Source organism: Serinus canaria, chromosome 2 (genome assembly GCF_022539315.1).
Source record: "Serinus canaria isolate serCan28SL12 chromosome 2, serCan2020, whole genome shotgun sequence".
Taxonomy (NCBI): Eukaryota; Metazoa; Chordata; class Aves; order Passeriformes; family Fringillidae; genus Serinus; species Serinus canaria.
The window spans coordinates 141,684,152-141,703,497 of NC_066315.1; the positions used below are offsets into that span (position 1 = coordinate 141,684,152).

Sequence of the window (19,346 nt, forward strand, 5' to 3'; positions counted from 1 at the left end):
GCTTGTCTGAACTGAGCTTTTAACTCCGTGTTGTCAATGCTTTTCAGGAAAGTCATCTCTTGTGGGACATGTCATCTGGCAGTGAAATGCTCCCATTTAGGGACAGCCATCAAGAGTTCTGCAAAGGCTAGGCAGTGTTGTCTTTGCAGCTTAGTTTTGTGTTTTACTTTTCCCATCCCCTTGGAGAGCAAAACTCAATCTGTGAAAAACAGATGCATTTTTAAACAAAATTTGTCTTAGTATTACATTCAAACTGTCTCCAAAAAAGCCAGTACATAGCAGAAGCTAGCAGAAGACTTTCTCCAGATGTTTTCTGCTGTTCATCCTATTTCTGCAGCAAACCAGGAGTTTTGGTACAATGTAAGTACTGAATTTAAACTTCTTGGCATTAAACTGGTTGCCCCCTGCTCCTCAGGGTAACAGCTGTATTTATGCATGAAAGCCACACTCTCATTCCTCAAGAAGTGTGTCAGCACAGATGAGCCTCTGACCTGAATGTATCAGCTCAGTGGTCAACAGCCTTATGCAGAAAGAGCTTTGGTGTGCAGTTCTTCCACTTGGTGAGTTTAATCTATGTATGGATTACAAGAGAAAGTTCTCTGCAAGAGGCCATGCAGGTTTAAGGCTGCCCTTGCCTTTGATGAAATCATTGCTTGCTCCTCAAGGAGATTTGTGATATCTGGAATCTGCATTCATAGCGTGCAGGTGGGCAGTCTGTCCAACACAGGGACCTAGCCAAGATCTTTGTGACTCTTCTTCTGTCCCTTTTCCCTAGGAGAGAAGCCAGTTTTCCTGCCTGCAGCAAGGCACCCCATCTGATTTAGGAGTGCAAGACTACTTCTGTCATGGTGCCGTGACAAGGCCATAGTTTCTGTCTGGGTGTTAGAGGAGAGCACTCCTAGTCAGTAGGAGAAAGATGATGCACCAAGAGGTAGCCAGTCAGTGCAGACCTTCTGAGGGCTTTGACTTCTCATAACAAATTCACTGAAGGTCCATTTCAGTCTTTTTCTCCTCTCCTTGATATGTTGGCTTTGTCGTTTGTTGTTGGAGGACAGGAGTTACCTAAGGAGCTCTGGGCAACTGAATAGAGGAGCTGAGCTTGGGATGTGAACTTGGCAGCTGCAGACACCAAAGAGGAGACTGCTGACTGCTCTCCTGAAGGTGTGAGAAATCTCTGGACACAGACAGAACATGCATGGCACTATGACTGTGATCTGCCTCCACAGATGCCTCTTGTAGGGGCAAATGCATGTGTCTGCAGCTCTTAAAAATAAGGATGTTTCCCAGTGTCCCCTGTCAGCCTTGAGCATAGTTCCCATCATTCCTGGATGCCCTGTGGTGGGAAGAGCAGGCGTGCTGGCTGCCAGTTCAGGCCTAAAAATGATGTCTGTGCAAAGTCCATCCTTGTCTGGACTCCAAGGGGCTGCTGTGCACAAGGCATTCACACAGTTTCCTTAACAGGCTCCTTTTCACTTTTTCCTAGGACTTGCACTGTGCTTCATTTCAGAGTGATCCAGTGAATTAACATATTGTTGCTGCTGCCTGGGTAATTGCATGCCCAGGGTCTGCTTTGCTCCAGCGCAGTCTTCCCGGCTTCCCAGACAGAAAGCATCCTTCTCCTTTGGCAAACAAAGTTGCACAGTATTCCCCTGAGGTCTAGCTCAAAGATTGGAGGAATGGGAGGGTGGAAAGCGGAGAGGGAAGCTGTTTTTGAAGGTTTATCTGGCTTCAAGAGCTTACCTATCAATGAGGCACTGGAGATGGAGTTTTTCAGTCTTTATTTCTGTTCAAAAATACTAATTTTGACTGAAGCTGTGGTTTGCTTACTGATTTATGCAGACATTGGTATGGGTGCAGTTGCAGAAATTTTGTTTTAGCACAAGTCACCATGAGGACTCAGAGCTGCTTGAAATGAGCTGTCCTGGGTCACACAGGAATTTCAGCAGAAGTTGAAACTGAGTGGTTTGATACCCTCTTTGTACTGAAAATAAAACTCTTTGAATAGGTAGGTGTAAAAATGCTTGCTGGTCTCACTTCCAAGTTCAAAAAATCTCACCTGTGGATAAACCCATAGAGCCTCTAAGTTCCTGTGAGACGAGACCACATCTCAGAACCCTTTGGTGAGCATGTTATCGAAACAGGGTGAGTTTCTTAATGCAGATGCAAGTTTGCATTTTTGAAAGATGATATTTGGTCAGGACTGACTTCTGGGGGGGAGCTGGCATCCCTTAAGCAATGGTCTCCAAAAAGAAGTGTGATTATGTGCAACATGAGGAGGGCAGCTTTACCTCCTAGCACAGCTTGGCTATCAAACAGATGCATTAAGAGGATGGGGAGCATCCAAACTCGGGGATAGTGGGGAGGAAGTTGATTTATGGCTCTGCCACTGACTTTCTTAGTGACCTGGGGTGAGAAGATGAACCTCTCCTTTTCTACCTCCTCCTCTTCTGCCCACCCAGCACATGTGTCAATCACCTTGTAGTTTGTATAGGTCCTTCTAAAATGCTGGAATTTGGTAGTGCTATCTGTAAAGTCCCTTTTTATCTTCTCAGTTGTGAACATTTCCTGTCTGTTAGCGACATAAGCTATTTTGACTGAAAGGAAGACATTTTTCCAACACTCTTTTTGACACAAGGGATGGAGAGGATGATGTGGCCATGTTGACAGTGTAGCTGGCCTGTCCTGCACCAGAGCTGTGCAGTTTGTGAGGCAGAGGGAAGGCTTCTTGAGATGTCTCCATCCTGTGGAATAGAGGCTGCAGCCTTGGGCAGTATATGGAGAGCCCTTTTGTGATTGACCCAGCCATGGGCCTTAGGGAATCCTGCTTGTTCTGTAACTATGTGTGTGTATTTATGCACATACACCGGGGGGAAGGATGGATGTGTGTGTGCTGCAGAAGAGATGTGGACAAAGGTTCCTTGGCCACTAGCACCCCAGCTGAGATGAACAGCTGCATGTGGGCTGCTGTGGGACTGCACGCAGGACTGGGGTTTGTCATGTCCTGAGAGGAACATAGGCACAGTGCCCAGGGGGGCCTTCTGGGCCTTCATGGTCTTGGATGTGGTCGTTTCTCTATCTCTTTCACTTAGGGGATATCATAGTCCCTGAGCACTGAGTGATTCCCACCCTTTCCTCCAAAGCCTTTGCACTGGTGACAGTTTAAAGATGGCCTGTAGGATAATACAGGCTGATAGGGATCTTGGGTGGGTCAGCTGTGAGATCAGACCAGGTTGTTCATGACTTTGTTTGGTCAAGTCCTGCTTTCATTGAACTGGGCTGTGTTCCCAGTGACCTCCCTGCAGGTGCTGGGGCTGCTGCTGCATCCCTCAAACCATCTCTTGCCCTGGCTGAACAAGCCCAGCTCCCCCAGCCTCTTCTCTTTGGGCAAGTTACCAGTGCTCTTCCACTGCACTTGCTCTAGTTTGTCTGTGTGTTTCTTGTACCAAAACAAGATGCAGTGTCTAGATGGGGTCTAATGAGTGCTCAGATCTCCTGGCTGTTTCTGCTCCTGCAGCCCAGTAGGCTGTTGGTCTTTGCTGCAGTTTCTTTCCTAAGGTCCAGTTAGCCTTTGGTCCCAACAACTGTCCCAGCCCTTGAGGAGTGGCAGAGCTGCTGGGACATGGGCTGTGCCTAGATGATGGTTAAATAGGACTCCTGGGAAGCCTGAGTGTTTCTCCACAGCCAGGACGGAAGAGGAGCACAGAGGAGCCCTGGGGTGACAAGGTCGTCTTCTCTCTGCTAATGGTGTGGGCTCCCGTAGGGAGAGACACAGAGCCCAGGCAGAGGAGGAGATGCCATGAGTTCTGCAGGAAAAAGAGTGTTATAACTACCACTGTCTCACTTACTCATCTGGAAAGCAAGATTTTACTCTCTGCTCTGCTTCCTGTGGGGCTGTGACTGTTGATGGCCATGGACAGCTGAGGTCCTGCAATACCAGTGCACAGGGCTATGGAACATACCTCACTGTGCTCACTGCTGGGCTTGAATCATGACCCCTGGAGCCACGAGTAGAGGAATAGTGTGTATCCATGTATGTATACCATAGTCAAAGAAAATGCTGAGATTCCATGCTGTGCTGCCAAGTTGGTGCGTGAGTTTCAAAGCAGCAACCTATATTCTTGATGATCCAAGAGCCTTGGGAAAAGATCCATTTTTTAATGCTTTACTAATTTAATAAATGTCTTTTTTTAGTGTAGGAAGGCAGCAACAGAAGACAAAAAGGAGAAAGAAAAGACAGAAAGACCTGTACAATCATTTTAAACATTTTCTGCTTTTCCGTTTATGTTCTTTTCAGGAAATGAAACTGGCTATATATGGTACAGGATTGAAACCACATATCACAAGCCACCGTCAAGTTCATGAAGTGACCACATTGAAAAAGTAGTGAAAAAATGGGCTCTTACTGGTGCCTTCCTGGTCTGTAGAAATCCTGGCTGCGGCTTGTGATTGTAGTAGGGTGAAGATTTGCATTTTTAAGTTGGCGGTTTTCCTTTTTGCTCTTCCACTTCCTACGAACTAATTTAGTGCAGTGTTAATTGTGAATCTGAAATGCAAATTAACTCACCTGCTTGTTTTTTCTTTCATTTTCAGATTTTCTAAGTATGGAAGCTCTCCTGAGGAGCTGCATTATTCGCTGCTGCCCCTGGGATGGGACACAGAGCAAGGAGTGAAGAAGAGCTGCGATGTGCCACTGCTTTTGTGAGGAGAGGGGCTTTCTGGCACGTCATATGGTGCCAAAAGACATTCTACTCTTGGCAGCAAAAATCCTTATCCTTCTTGGTTTTTTTTTTTCCAGGACAGATGCTATTTCCTGTTAGAGATGCTTTGTATGCAAATCAAGGTGGTACAACAAGAAAAAAGTCCTGAAAGCAATCACACCGATAAACTCAGCCCACTGGGGAATTCCTACTTATCATTTATCTTTTGTTTTTTCAGTTCTGTACAAGATACTTCTTTGCCTGTGCTTTCTTACAGTCTTTAATGTTTGTCCTGCCAGACCTCTTGCTTATGAACTATAGTGCTTGTGCTGGGCTCCATGCATTTTGCAGGGCTGCACAAATAAAAGGCAGTAAGTGCTGGAAATTGGGGTTAACAGTCCCTGTGTTTCAGCTTGATCTTGCATTGATCTGGTGCTTTCTTAAATTCAAGGAAGACATGAGTCTCACACAACAGATTGCCACATGACTATAGTGATGATCTACTGGAAAGGTGATCCCAAAAACCTCAGGAATGAAAAAAAAGAGAGAGATAAAAAGCAAAAAGAAGACAGCAAAAAGTTTACCTAGTAACTTAAAACAGGAGCAGTATTTGACTTGAGGCACCTCAAGAGATGGTGTGGGCAGCACTGCACTAATGCAGTAACACGAGTTGGTCACCTCATTGGTCCAGCAGAGCAAACTCACATACAATCACAGATTGGTTTGGGTGGGAAGGGACTGTAAAAATCGTCTAGTTGAACTCCTGTGCCATGGGCAGGGAGATCTTCTATCAGACCGGGTTGCTCAGGGACCCTTCCAACCTGGCCTTCAACACTTCCAGGGGTTGGGCATCCACAACTTCCCTGGGCATCTTGTGCCCTACAGGTGTCCCTATAAGTGGAAGGGGCTGATCAAAACCTGCAAAACCAGGCTGCCACCCTGCTGATGTTACAACAGGCTGTGAGGGTGAAAAAAAGGCTCAGAAACAGAAAAGGATGTGTCAGAGAGCTGCAGAACGGCATTGCCAAAGAACATTCTTGTGCGTGTCCAGAGATAGCCACTGCAGCCCAGGTCCTGTTGAATCATGCTGTGGTTGTTCTGGCCTTTGTGTGGGTGACAGTGATAATCATTGTGTGTGGTGTTGGGTTTTTATTATTTCTTTTTTTTTCCCTTAAATGTAAAATTAACAGTCAAATTAGCATTGGTGAGGCAGCAAGCCTGGTGCAGCTTTTATCTATCCTGAACCTCAGAACAAAGGAGGGGAGGAAAATGGCTTGGCCAGTTTGGCAGCCGTGCACGTAACGGTCCCAGAGTTCAAAGCAAAGGGCACAACAGTCAGATACCCCAGCCCTCCTGGGCTTTGGCTGATAAGTCACATTTCAAAGTAAAAGGCAATCCTACAGGGGCTCTGCCGAGTGCCTAAAGCTCCAGTGCTGAGTCTTCTTTAAAAGGGGATTTCATAAGGAGTAATATGAACAGAAATGGCTCTTTTGTGGTTTTGCACATTCCAGGCATGCCAGGACTGTTCCTGTCAAGGATGGGCAATCTCTGGGGTTTTAGGTTCTTTTTATTTTTTTTTCCCCAAATATTTGCCACAAGCTAGCAGCTGAAATGGTGAAAAATAAATAAGAGTTGCAAAATCATTACAGTAGCAGTAATGGAAACTGTGAGGCTTATACTTAAATTGGCTGGTGGGTTTCACTCCATCTTCTGCACTGTTGCACTGTGAGGATTAGTACTTTTACCTGCTCTGACTACTTCAGGGTGGATGATTTGAAAGCAGAGCTTTAACTGCTTGTTACCCAGGACCTCAAAAAACAGTGCTTTTGGCTTTTTCAGAAGCAATACCTTTTCAGGTAAACCACTGTTAAGTCTGAATTCTTTCAATGTCCATGCAATTATGTGACCATACAGCATCTTTATGTGATGATTTCTGCAGGTCTGTGTGTACAGAAATGGGGCCCAGCTGTGCCTGCTTCAGCTGCACTTTTGTTTCACAGAGGTTGTACAGGCTTGGATTGTACCCATTAACACAGAATTTTAATTGATGTAAGAGTTTCAATGCACAAAGTTGTGGTGCCTGAAATCTTAAAGGAGAGCACCTTTGCTCTGCCTTAAAACAGTCTGAAGTTTCATGTGCAGTAAAACACTAGAAGGTTTGTGTAGACCTGCCCTTTAGATGAGGGTATAATTCATAAGCCTGCTTGTCCTGTTCTTCCCCACATGGCTCCTGCTCCTGTTGCCTTGACCTGTGTCTGGTGTAGTAGCAGGACCTCATGCACAGCTGGGAAAGCCAGGGCCGAGATGTTACTGCTGTCTGCTCACGAATGTATGGCTGTATCAATGTGCCACTAAGTGTGTGCCTCAGCCCCCCTACACAAACACTCAGTACCTTTATTAGCAGCACACTGACCACAGCCAGCTCAGCACCTTCATGAGCTGGAACTGCACCTTTACCTGCTGTCCAGGTGAGACTAATCTTTCTATGGAAGGAGTAGAAAATGGAGCCAGGCTCATCCCAGCAGAGTCTGAACCACATAGAGACCATCCTGAGAATTTGTTTTCAGCCCAAGTTTGACTGGGGCACAAATGCAGACAGAGAGTGAGAAAGCATCTCTTTGGAAGTGGCAATAAAAGAGACACTGTTGGAATGAACTTTCTGGCCTGGTTTTATTAAATGTGAATATGGTTACTTAGTGGTGAGCAGGAACTGGAGTGAATTTAGGGGATGGTTCCTGAAGCCCCCTCCCATTCTCCAACACCAAGCTGATGTTACAGGGAAGTCTCAAGGCTGTTGCCTGGGCTGTTTTGGGTCTGTGGGTGGAGGAACTTAATCACCAGGGTTGCCATCAAATGCTGCACTTACAAGATTCAAGGAAGAAGTGCTTGTGTTAATTCTGTGCTCAACATACATATTTTTCATCTTAGACAAGTCTGGTCTTCCAGCCTTCTGGACTCCTGCCATTTTGGGTTTGGGAAAAAAAAAAATTTTTCTTTCTCCATCAGTGTTACCAACCACAGAATTTTGGAAACAAAAAGTCAGAATGGGGTGTTCAGTGGTGAGCTGTCTTTTTACTAGGCTGATCCTTCAGGAGTTGTTTTTGAAGTGGATTTTGTTCTGTCCACTCAAGGTCTCTGCTGTGGAAATATTTATTGCTGGGAAACTGTAGCAAGCTTTATAAGTGGCAGGAAAAACTACTTTTGTAACCAAATAAGTGTGCTTTCCCTACAAGTCACACAGGTGTACATTTGGAATTTTTTTGTTTTGTTTTGTACCAAAACAGTTTTTCCACTTTGTTATCTGGAGTGGGAAAATGAGTGGACCTTGCACTTTATTATAGATTCCATCCATTTAATCACAGCAGAAGTGTACATAGAGATTCTCTCTTTTTTTTTTTTCTTTTTCTGTGTATTTACTTAGTGTTTTGTGCCTTAGAATCTCTGTTTTCCTTCTTTTTGATGGTTTGAGAGTTTTGATAGAGACAGCAAAAGTGCTTAGAAGTATTAATGTCCCTGGGAAGGCTACAAAAGTTATGCAGTGGTGAAGAGATGCAACCTGTAGAAGAGCCAGAATTTGACAGCATGGGAAGTGGTTAGCGCCTCATTGGACATCCTCACATCAAAGCTGGACAGTGGGCTCTTGAGATACTCTGTTTGAACCACAAATTGCTGGGCTTTGGGCAGAAATCACTGTGTGAAATTCTGTGGTCTTTATTAGGCAGGCGGACAGACAAAATAATTTTGCTGGTTTCTCTTGGCTCTTAGAATTTATGAATCACATAGTCAGGGTGTTCTGGGGGGGGACTTGAGTTTCCATGAAAAGTTTGCTGTGGCAGCATGCAGAAAACAAAACCCATCTGTTCTCTTGTCCTTTCATCATGCTGTGTTGCTTTCGAATTGTTCCAGAAGGAGGATGAAATTGGGCTTGTTATTTAAATTTCAGTATGGGTGGCCAAAGCAACTCTGCCTTGGTTATTATGGGCCTCCTGTGACCACAGGAATGGATGGTGCCTTATGCCAGTTCCTGATTTAACAAACACCTGAGGACCGACTCAGCACTGCAGCATAGCCCATGGGAATTGTGTGCCATGGGATCCTGCAGCAAGGCAGTGTCTGGGAATATCTCCTCACACTCTTTAGTAGTAAGGATATAATCAGCCCTTGTAGGCTGGTATCTAATTAAATAACACAGTGTGGAAAAAAAAAACAAAACACACTCATTTATGGCAGTTGAATGTGTGTAGTTGGAGCAGAGGATTCAGGTTCTGTCTGGAGTTGCGTGAGCCCATCTGGGGAGCAGTGTCAGGGAGAGAGTCCATGAGATCCTCGTGTGTGATCACATGAGAGTGAGCTCGTGATGGAGCTGTGAGACAGAAAGGAACCCTGCAACTCTGGAGAGCAAGTAGGAGCAGCGATGTGACTCCTGGCTTTGTCCTTTTAAAGGGTGACACGCTGCCTGGTGTCTGTACTTGAAGAAGGGAGGGGAAGTGCCAAGAAGAATTAATGGAAAGCCACAGATTACTTGGGTTTGCTTTGACTCTAGGCATGAGGAGTGCAATTTAGTTAATTGGGATGAAGGCTGGCAAGGGGGTGACTTGACTGCCACATCTAGAGGAAGAAAGGTTTGATCAGCAGGTTTGGGGTAAGGAGGAACCCTTAAAATTTCTATGTCCTTTTCCAGATTTTAGAGGATATCTCTCTAGAACTGAATGTTCAGTTTAAAATATTGGGCTTATTATGTAGAGGTCTTGGGTGAAAGGGACTGATACGCAGTGTAGTGAAGTCAGGATGGATTATTTGGGTCTTTCTGCCTTTATGCTCAGAGCTCTGGTACTCCCCAGCACCTTCTTCCCTCCAAGAAGGGGGAAGCACCTTCTTCTACCCCTCCCTGGGATAGGGAGGTTCTGCCACAACACTGGGCATAGCGTAAACTGTCAGGACAAAATGCTTTGGAGCCATCTCATCTTAAGACAGGTGTCTAAGATAACTGGCTTTCCCTCTGGTAGTGGCTGTTGTCCTGCAGCAGCTTTGTGGAAGACCAGAAATCTGGCTGAGATTGGGACTCCTGTGCTTTGGATGTCTGAAGCTGTGTGAGGTGAACACCCCTCTCACTGCCTGTGTGCATGATGAGGAGTTAGTGGAATAAAGAACCCAACAAAGAACCGTCTGACACTACCTGAGATGAAAATAATATGGAAAATTTAATCAGCTCTCTGCAGCTGAGCAGTCCCTGGAGGTGCTGTACCAAACCTGACCCACTTGCTGAACCCCAGCAGTGCAGCACTGGGCACTCCTCTGCCTGCCTTCAGAAGAATGAAAGGACAGCAGTATGAAAAGAGACAAGTCCAGGGGACAGCAATCAATGTAAGTCTTTCTAAGAAACAACTGGGTTTTTTTTTGGTTTTTTTTTTTTGTTTTTGTTTTTTTTTGTTTGGTTTTTTTTTTATTAAAAGCAAACCCACCTTCTGCATCATTTCTCTTTCTGAGGAGCTCAGAAAGGAGGGAAGTGTTGGAAGAGGTTTGTTTTCAACCTGACTGAATGTTTTCCCAGTTCTTCCCCTGCACTCCAGCTCATCCCATCCCAGTCTTTTCAGCCATGCTATGTTGGGAAGCAGCTGTGAGCTCATCCTCAGGGCTGAGTTCTAGCGTGGTAACTGTCCTAGGGTAGACTGCAGGGATGGAGGGAGGGCTCTTGCCACTGGCAAGGAGCAGCATGACTCTTTTGCCAGTTGTCCCAGTTTGCTGTCAGGATGACCTCCCATGATGGCTCATCATGAGCCCAGCCTCCCATCTCTAAGCTCCCCAGAGATGTTACCACTTGGCCATGGCTTCAAATTAGGGCATCTGAGTGGGTAAACTGCAGTGGGTAAAAATCAAATCCAAAACTTCTGGACATAGAGAGGATGATAGCAGTGGACTATCAGTAGCAAACTGTAATCCACATTCCCTTTCCAGGTAGATGTTGCTGAGAAGATGATTCCCCTGTGCTCCTCAGATGAGCACCAAGCTTTCCCCTTCCTGTGTGTGCCCATCCTGCTGGCTGCAGCCCTTGCTGGACCCTGGGAGCATGCAAGGCTCTGGCTCTTTGAATAGCTGTCCAGAACAGTGAGGAAGAACTGCCTCCTCCCTGGACACAAACCACAATGATTTGCTGGTGTTATTTCTTGGTTTTTGTTTTTTTTTTTTTTTGGCTGTCTGATTACTAAGTACAAACCTCTTTCACCTATTTGACATTAATTCACTAATGGATGGCAGAAGGTTTCATGTTTGGTTTTTAGCTGAAAAAGTGATGATGCAATTGTAAACCTCACATCCATTATGTATCTTTGAACTATGTGAAAAGTGTGAATTTTTACAGAAAATGTGAGAGTGGTGGGGGTTGTGGAATAAACTTTTTTGCTTGAATTTTATTTTAAGTCTTGAATGAATGAGATGTATTTCACGGGACTGAGAAAGCTGTGATTTTTCCCTTTCCTTCAGTGTTGGGCTTTTTTGTTGTTGTTTTTGTTTTTGGGTTTTTTTGGGAGGGTTATTATTGTTGTTGTTTAACTTTTTTTGTAATCAAAGTATTTACTCCCCAAGTTAAATGGCTTCTCACAAACAAGTTAATGTCAAAAGAAAAGTGAGGATGAGGAGAGGGCAGACATTGGGTTTTAGCTATCTCTGTTTTTTTCCTTTTAAGCTTCAGCAAAATGGCAATTGTTTCATTTTGACCCACTTTCAAATCACATTAGCAAATGAATACAGAATGGGAAGGACAATCACGTGAACTTCAAAAATGCAGCAGGTCAGGACAGGAGAGAACAGCGGCAATCCTGCTCTGACCATCTGCCCAGACTGGGGTGTTTTAGTGTCTCCTACAACATTTTTTGTGTTACCAGTAACACGTTTCCAATTATTGGAAAGGGATAAGGAAAAAGGAGCCCCCAGCTCTCCTTTCCCCATTTTCCTTGGGTCCCTTTCAGGTGTCAACAGTGTGCATCTCACAGTCACTGCAGCTGCATCAGGCACTTTGTTCTTGTGTAGAACACATCAGTGCAGGTAAGTGCAGTGCAAGAGGGTGCTTGCTCTGGTTCCTGAGCTCTGGAGCCTGCCATTAGTGCTAAGGCTGAGCACAAAAGCCTCACCCAGAGAGAGGGCCCATCATCTTCAGTTAGCAGCAGGGAGCTTGGTTGCAGTACTCCCAGGGCCCACTGAGCTTGCCCACATCTTTCCTGGCTATGATTTATCCAAGCTGCTCTTCTCCACCACAGGTCTGCCTTTGCAGGGAAGGCATGGCAGCAGCTTACTCTGGAAAAGTCGATTCCACAGTTACTCTTCCTGGAGAAGCACATTTGATTTACCTTAAGAAATTAGTGCTGCTGCATTGACCTTGATGGATCTAGGCTGTGTGGTTTGTGTTTGGTTCAGGAGGGCTCAGTGGCATTTCTTAATCACTGTGTGATAACTTCAGCATTCCCAGCTTTGGCCTTACAGCAGAAGCAGCAGTGCTTTTTCTTCCATGAGTCCCTGATTTTTTTTTGGCACTTGTCAGGTGTAGGGAGGGGTCCTGAGACCATCATCACTGTTATCCTCAGCCAGTGCCTAGGAAAGATGCAACAGGAACTGGTTATCTATGAAAAAGGATTGTATCTGAATGATTGATATGTGGGAATATTCCTGTCTGCCTGTCTGCTTTTCTCACTGTGAGACTGAGGCATCACATCTGTCTTCTGTCCTTATTCCCATTTTGGTGAATGGCTGGCTGAGCAGCTGCAGAAAAGGTAGCAAACCCAAGAGATGTGGGATGCTGATACAGCTCCCCAGTGTTTGGAGTGATGCTGCTGGGGGTGCCCAGCCTCAGGTGAGCATGGCAGTGACACCCTTGGAGTGGCTCTCTCCTGCCTGACTGGGACCTTGTTGCCCCAGGGTATGAGTTACTACCAAAATTTAGCACTGTCTCAGCCTGGTCAACAAAGAAATAGCACTCTCTGCTCATAACTGGAGGGAGATATGGCTCTGCTTGGCTTCTTGAGAGCTGCTAGAGTTTGTGCACAACTCCATATCCAAAGCCTCCCTTTTCCTGGTGCCTGACCACCGGGTGACAAGCAGAGGTACAAAATCCCTGTCCCCAGCCATCTGCAGAGAGAGGAGTTACCCAGGGACCAGCCCTGGCATTGCTCTCTGAAGCTCATGGAAGTACTACTGCTTCCAGATGTCCAGCCTGTCCCCTGCATGTCCAGTCATGTTTATTAAACCTCTGCAGCATATTGGGATTGGGAATCAAAGGGATATAGCACAGTTTGGGGTCTGTGAATGGTTGCAGAAATCTGGGGTGGGGAGATGGGAGCAAGGAGCGATAATGTGCTAAGCCACTGCAGGTGCTGGATCAACAGAGGGTGAAGCAGCCCCTTGCTGCCCTCCCACCAGCAGGCTCCCACAGAGAAGTGCAATTCAAACAGCAGAGACCTGGGGGGGATTTGCTCCTGACTTGTGGCACCTCCTCTTGCCCTGGTTGGCAGCCATCATTGGATGTGTTGCCTCATGCCAAACTTATTCATAGATGCCTAATCCTCTGCAGCCAACCAGCTCAGTGTCGAGGACTTCCTTCCAGGAGCCAGATATGTCAGTACCATTATACATGTGGGTCTTGAGTGACTTGTACAAGGCCAGGCAGCAAGCTTGTGGCTGAGCAGGTGTTGAAAACCAGCTCTCCCAAGCTTCGAGTTGGCAGCCTTTGCACCAGGAAATCCTTCGTTTAACTTTCCACTGCAGCAGATGGGCTTGCATCGATGTAGGAGGGAAGTCTCCATGTGCCTGTGCATTTCTTCCCGTCCTTCTTCACCTCCTCACACTTCTCCCTGAAGGCATCTTCTCTCAGGGTAAAGAAATACTGTTTGGTGTCCAGGGTAGAGCAGAAAGGGAGCTGGATTGCCTCTGGCACCACGCACTGAAGAAAAGAACGGAATAGTTTTGGACAAGGTTCAAGGCAGGTCATGCAAGTTTGCAAAGGGCTTCTGCAGGGCTCCCTCACCAGCTCTTATCCATGAGAGCCTGTCAGGTGTAGCAGCGGGTTTCTCTGCCACCCCTCACATCTCTCTCCTTCAAAGCAGGAACAAACTGCCCTGGAACAGGTTGACCTTCGGCATAATTATTTCTGCTGTTTTTTCCCCCAAGTCAGGGGCACCCGAGTAAAAGCTGAGGAAAGCTAAAGCAACCTCAGCTTTTTGTCAGCTTTCCTTGCAACAGTGACAGGGCTGTTGTTCTGCTCTTAACAGAACAGGGCTGTTCTTCTGGCATTAAGTAAGAAGTCAGTGTTACCATGGGAGCAAACTCCCAAACAGGTGGTGATCACACACATATTAACCTGAACCAGTGCAGGAGGCACCGCGTCCCCCTGCGGATCCGCCAAGGGTAGAGGAGATCTCATTACTCTTTGTTTGTGCTCAGAGTGTGGCTGTCCAGAGGATGGTGCCCAAATAGATAAGGCTCTAGGCACAGATGTCCGGTTTGATTATTCCCTTCCTTTTGCAACAAACCATATGGTACTGTGGGCAGCACAGATATCTGGCAATCAAAATTCCTGGGCTCCCTCTCTGACTCCGCCGTTCGCTCCTTTAATTTTCAAAGCGGTTTTCATGCATCAGCAAAACTTGCTGCCTTGAACCTCCCCACCCCCTTAAAACAAGAGCTCCCCCACATCACTGGAGGTGCTTTTAAATATAGTCACCATGTATTGCCTTGCTATCGCAAACTTAGGTGCACTTAATGCTGCTAAACTACTTTGCCACCAACAGATAAAAGGCACTACAGACAGGTTGTAATCAGTTTGATTAAGTAAAGCACCTAAAGTTTGCCACTGCTGCTGGACGATTGCAGGCTGATCCATCTCTAACCCGCAGGAGTAAGATGAATTAGGCATGATAAGCATTGTTTTGTTTCTGGTGCGTCAGCCAGTGAGTGAAATGACTTGGTGTTTATATGCCAGGTCACAGAGAAAAGTTTCTTGTGATTGGAAATGATTAGGCACACTGATTAATGCTTCCAGTGCTCTTTGATCCAGAGCTGCCAGTTGGAATGAGTCTTGCTGCACAGAGACATCTCAACTGCCTGGTAACAAAAGTGCAGGGGGTACAAAAATTGACTGAAAAAATGCGGGTGGGGATGGGAAGGCTCTGCTGTAAGATATGCTCTTTTTCCATCAGGCTCCAGGCTTGCATTCTTTGAACCATCCTCTTATTCCTGGAAGTCAGTTTGTTACTCATATTGTGCTTGTCAGGTTTATTCATTTTAAAGAAAATGTTCAGGAAGATTGCCAAGTCATCTCAACTTCCAGTGCTGATAAGGACCTCAGGGTCTGCTAAGTTAAGAAGACAACATCCCAAGTCCAAGAAAAGCTTTAGAATACAGCACTTTCTGAGTAGTCTCAGCTCTTGTGAAACAGTTATTTCAGTGTGCAGGTGGCATCTCCTTGTGATGGATGTTCCTTCTTTCAGTCATAGGAATTCCCATTTTTAACCTTCAATTAGAATACCTCCCTTTTATCATAGGTGAAATATTTTAAATAATTTCCTATGACAAGACACAGGAAGATTTGCTTGAATAAGAGGTAGATTCCCCAACATTTCTTGCTATTCCCATACCAGCACACAATTTATCTTCATTATTTTGTGTCTCCTTCATGCTTTGCGTTCTATGGTTAAACCTTGAACCAGCTAGGGGACATGAACATGGCTGCATTGCCCACTACATTTTCTTTACAGCCAGGACTGCATTGTTTCATGCTCACTGTCACACCTGTACATCCACACCTGGTCCTTCTGGGGTGGTGTCCTTTTTTGTGTGATTTGTGGATATCAGGATGAGATTTCAATAAAGATCAAGCATAACCTGTTAGCAGGTGGTGAATGGTCACTCAAAAGAGCTCTGGAAAATTAGAAGTGAAGACTCTAAAATGTCTGGATGTACCACAGAGCTGAATTGTGGGTGTCCAAACCCAAGGGCATTACGCCATTCTCAAATCACTCTCTGCTCACTGTTTTAAGAGAGCCCCAGATCCATAGCAACTTACTTCAGAATTCTTCTACTGCAAACCCAGGTGGTTCAGTAGAAGGGAGGAGGCAGGAGCTGGGGCTGCCCCCTACTCAGGTTACCTAAGGACATCCTTGCTGCTCCTGGCCGGCTCTGTGCTGGCCACCTCTGCCAGCCTTGCCTGAGCCCTGCCTGAACACTGAGCAGTCTGGCCATCCCACATTTCTCTTTGCTCGTGTTTGTGCTGCAGACTCCTGATTTTACAAAACATGGGAAAACCTTTGAGATACTGGAAGTGTTCAGGAGCTGAGAAACCAGTGGATGAAAACTTGTGCTACTGGGAGTGTAGGTCAGTGTAAGGAGGAAATATTAATGCTTTTTTTAACCAAACTTCAGTTTATTTGGGTGTATGTATGTTTTCCATGTTTTTTCCAAGCACAAGAGCTTGCAGAGGCCAGCACTGACAACTTCTTTGACATGGGAGGCCCATGTCCCATCTTCCACTTAAGTCAATCGCCTGCAGAGACACCTGGCCAGACACCTTCCCACCACCATTTCACAAGGCACAGAGATTATCTGTGCCTTCCTTGTACTCATAGGCCTGGGACCACAGCTGGTCCCCATACAGAGCCTCTGATCTCCAATAGCACATGAACTCACCCCAGGTTGGGCTGTCAGCTTTGGGATTTCTCCTCTGCTCAGCAGTTTTCACAAAATGCATTGAAAGCTTACCATCCTAGCTTACCATGCAGGTCAGTTCTCTGACATGTTTGGTTCCTTCCAGTCAATGTATTCAGCAGAGAGCGGATGGACAGACAGTGAATTCCTGGATATTTTTATGTGGGAAATTGACATAAATATGAGTATACATCAGTTTCCTGCCTTTGTGAAGTTGTGCTTCATACCTGTTTTCAAGCCTTTGTTGTCTTCCTGTGCATGGTCTGAATCAGTTAATATCTAATTGCAGATGATTTTCATAAAAATAGGTGCCTACTCTGCCTGTTTTCCAATTTCCAGGTGGCTCCATGGTGGCTGCTTGGCTGCTGCCTGCCTTGCTGCCAATGTTCCTGTTTTCCTCCTCAGCTTGTGTGGCTGCCCTGGCATGTTGCTGGGACAGGGAGCGGTGATGCAGGGTCTCCTGGAAGCCTGTGGATGGGCCAAGTAAAACACAGCTGGGCGTCATCCCAAGTACCTCAAAGTACTGCTGCACCGAGTGGGTTCCCATTGTCTCAGACACCTCATTGTACTTAATAGCAATGGAGGTGCTGGTATCGCCCTCATTTACAGCAAGCTAGTGACTGGGGCCATGAAGGGGAGGAGTTTGGGTTAGACATGCCTCCAGCTCCTCGGGGTAGGAATTGCTGCTTATCAGAAGCAATTTTGGAAAGGTATTTCAGGCGTGGCTTCCGTGATGGAGACAGTTTCACACTGGTGGAAGCCATCCCAGGGGTGTGTGACAGCACTTGGTAGCCCTAACACTTCCCCACCCACATGCCCCTGGCATGGCTCCAGCTCATTGCCAGCCTACTTGCTGCCTTGCTTGCCTGCCACGTGCAAGACAAGAAAATGTTGGCGTGTCTGATAAACCCATCTTCCTTATCACGTTCATCTTGGTATGGATCCTAGCAGGGAGGTAGTGGGTGGGATGGTGAGTTCAAAGGTGAGTGGCCAAAAAGTTAGACAGCTCAATCATTTGCCTTGTTATTGCTACCACAGTTAACCCTTTGGCTTCTGGCCCTGGAGTAGGGTATCTGTGAGGCTCTGTTCATCTCTCGGGCTCGTGGCTCAAGCCATGACAAGTGTTTCTGTTAGGTGAGACCTTTGGTTGCAGCCAGTTTTGCCTTTACTGGTAGCAGTTTCTTATTTTCCTCTTTTGTGAGAGGTTGCTGCTCCCAATAAGAGGCTGGGCCATGCATGCCTGACCATGCCCATGAGGTGGAGGGTAGGGCTCATGCTTCAGGCTGGCATGACGTGGAGCATAAAACAAAACCGTGGTTGGGGAGGCATGGCCAGCAAGAAGCATGAGACTCACAGCCCGACTGGGCAGAGTTAGACTGGGCAGACACCTGGCAAAGAGAGTGTCTGCCAGGTGTCGAGGTTAGGGTGCAACCCAGGGCATTAAAAGTCTGGGTGTGTGAGAGCTGGAGCTGCTGTTTGAGTTAGAGATCTTAAAGATCTTTGTATGTTGGACATCCATGCAAAGAGATTGCTGTTGGATCCTTACTGTTCTCTATTCCAAATTTAAAAGCTCAGGACACTTTTTTCCCCTGACATAAATGAATAGCAAAGTATCTGTTGAGAAGATATGGGAAGGAATCGCAGAAACAGAGACAAGACTAGGTTAGAAGGGACCTCCTGCCACCATCTGATCCAACTTTTCATTAAAAACAAGGTCTTAGATTAGGTTAGTCGAGGCCAAATCGATGTATATCTTTATTATTTCTAGTGAGAAAGATTCCACTCTCTTCAGGCAACTGATCCTCATGTTGCTCTCACAGAAAAAAGTTTTTTGATACTCACATGGAACTTCCCTAGAACTTCCCTAGAAGCCAGTTTTGCCTATTGCTTTTTCTCCTATCATAGTGCATCCTTGTGAAAAGATGTGTCTCCTCCAGAACTACTTTTTAGGTATTGGAAGGCAATTAGTTGGTTTCCCCACACTAAGCCTTCCCTGCTGAAGTCTGAGCAAGCAAAGTTCATTTATTTGTAATGTTCTCCAGTTCCCTAATCTTTTTGGTCCCCTCTGGACCATCTCCAGGCTTTCAAGATCTCTTGAACTGTGAAGAAAGAAACTGAACAGTGTGTTCCAGGTATGGCCTAACAGGTGCTGAGCTGAGTAGAAAGATCACATCTCTTCATTTACCAACAGTCTCACAAACTCAGTCCAGGATGCTGTTGGCGATCATTGCTGCCAGGATACTTGGCTGGCTCATGTTCCTCTTGCTGCCTGCCAAGACACCCTGTGCCTTTTCAGCAGAGCAACTGTCCAGCCAGCCAGTGCCCAGCTGGTGCTCCTGTTTGGGATTATTCCATCCCAGGTTCAGGACTTTACATTTATCTCTGCTGAACCTCATGTTAAACTTCATTCTTGTTGGCCAAATCTCAACAGCTCATTAAGGTCTCTATATGATGATTTTTTTCTTCCAACACTGCTACCTCTTCACCCAACTTAGGCTCATCCTCAAATTTGGTGACAGTGCAATCAGGCCTACCTTCCAGACCACTTATAAAGCTGAATTGCATTGACTTCAGAAGAAATTAATTTGTGCCCAGCTGCCAACATGACTTTGAGCCTTTTAAGTTTTGAGGCTCTGAACTCAACAGTTCAGTCAGTTCCTCAGCCATTTTGTGTTTCATCTGCCCAGACGGTATCTTACTGACTTGTCAAAAAGGATTTTGAGGGAGGCTGTGTCAAACACTTTGTGAAAATCAAGTTGATGGTGATATCCACTACTTTCCTTTCATCCACTGAGCACGATTTTTAATCAACAGGATTGACCCTTCAGTTTGTCCATACTGGCTTTTCACATTCATGTTTTTGAAATGTGTTTGCATGGAAATAGCTTTTGTAAGGACCTGTTCCATAGTTCTCTCAGGGAGTGAAACAAGGCTTACTGGCCTGCAGTTTCCTGGATCTTC

General features: G+C 45.9%; 1 long non-coding RNA gene across 2 annotated transcripts in view; it reads left to right on the forward strand.

The window, feature by feature from the left end:
- Positions 1-11,464, forward strand: part of LOC108961995 (uncharacterized) — a 131,901-nt gene extending 120,437 nt beyond the window's left edge. For both annotated transcript variants that reach the window (XR_007776988.1, XR_001990430.3), the window contains exon 6: positions 4,591-11,464. This is a non-coding gene — a long non-coding RNA (uncharacterized LOC108961995). The remainder of the gene's footprint in view (positions 1-4,590) is intronic.
- The last annotated feature ends 7,882 nt before the right edge of the window (positions 11,465-19,346 follow it).